The 1,555-nt window shown below is 39.4% G+C and overlaps 1 protein-coding gene across 1 annotated transcript in view; it reads left to right on the top strand.

Moving 5' to 3' along the window:
* LOC117945071 (probable E3 ubiquitin-protein ligase HECTD4) overlaps window positions 1-1,555 on the top strand; it is a 73,815-nt gene that overhangs the window by 4,339 nt on the left and 67,921 nt on the right. The gene's annotated exons all lie outside the window — the stretch shown is intronic.

Genomic DNA, 1,555 nt, shown 5'->3' with positions numbered 1-1,555 from the left:
GAATTTATTGAAGTAAAAAACAACCCAAAACAGTTAAATCAACAGTGAAAACACCTTCAACTGTGAAATTTAAATTGTAATGAAACATAAAAACAAACCATTTTCCTACGTTGCTTTTGTAAATGTTGGGAACCGAAATCGCGATCAACGTTTTGATTAATTTCACAACCTTACGTGTTCCGTGAATTGAAATCATGTCATTTAGATAAGCATTAACATTTGAGCCATTTATCATGAAATAACGCGTGTAATTCATCCAGCAGCTGTGTTACCCTGACCTGGGGTTGTTGGAGACTTAAGAGCACGTATTTGGGATCCTTCCTCAAGAAAATGTGACGTTTTTCAATAAAATAAATAAATCAATCCATTCATTTCTGATGGATATTTAAGTCTTTTTTTGTGATAAAATTCTTTTATTTTTTTATTTTCAGAAAAAAGAATTATAATCACAAACAACACGCACCCAAAAACACAGAGAGGAAAAACAAGAGAGAGACAAAACAACACATGCAGAAACACAAACACACACAGACACACAAACACAAACAGACAAGACAACGGACCAATCACACACGTAAACAAAAGTGTGTGTGTGTGTGTGTGTGTGTGTGTGTGTGTCTGTGTGTCTGTGTGTCTGTCTGTCTGTGTGTGTGTGTGTGTGTGTGTGTGTGTGTGTGTGTGTGTGTGTGTGTGGCAGCATGTTGGGTTCCACCCTAATGAAATAGAGAGAGAGATTTGGTTTTCTCTTTCTGAACGGGTAGGGAGGAGGTTACCTCCAACTCTAATGGACACACATGTCTTTACATTCAGCTTCCATATATACAGTACATTTTGGGCTAAAAACTCTTTTGGGGGCGCCTCAAACGCCTCTCTGCAGGATAAGCCCGTATTCGAGGTACCACTCAGGTTCCCTCTGTTTCGGGCCTTGTCCGTAGGTCCGGCTTTAAGACCGACCGGGTCACTCGGTGCTGGTTCCGTAGGCGTTGTGGTGCCGACTATTTTTACCACATGCAGCGGTGTTTCGGAGAGCAGGGCCCAGCCTCCAGTTGAGGAGTCTTACTGTTACATTAGCAGCCTTTCTGAAAATGGAATCAATGCACATTGTGCTTGCTAAATGGTGAAATGGTTTGAGTGTGATCAATATCTGAAATGCTGCCTAAGTGCACATGAAGCACACTGTTTCTCTTGTAATGGGCTGTGTCCAATGTGCCTCGCTATCGCTGACCATTATTTCATTTTAAAGTCCAAGGAACTGTAGACACAACTCTGGAAGTGGTTCATAGTTTGTGTTTATGAATTTATGCTGAAGTTACTAAAAAGAGGAATAAAAAAAAAACATCTTTTGGAAAATTATCTTAATGCCTTAATTTAAAAAAATGAGGATACATCAAATCTTTAAGGGCACCAATGTTTTTTGTGAGTGAATAATGTAATTGGCATTATTTGGTGTTATTTCAGTTATCTTAATTGCTGGTTTGGGGGGTGTATACTTATGGCCCCTGTATTTTAACATAGGGGGTGTATACTTATGCCCCTGTATTTTAACATAGGGGGG

The sequence above is a fragment of the Etheostoma cragini genome, chromosome 5 (assembly GCF_013103735.1).
Source record: "Etheostoma cragini isolate CJK2018 chromosome 5, CSU_Ecrag_1.0, whole genome shotgun sequence".
NCBI classification, from domain to species: Eukaryota; Metazoa; Chordata; class Actinopteri; order Perciformes; family Percidae; genus Etheostoma; species Etheostoma cragini.
This window is presented reverse-complemented; position numbering and strand designations above follow the sequence as displayed.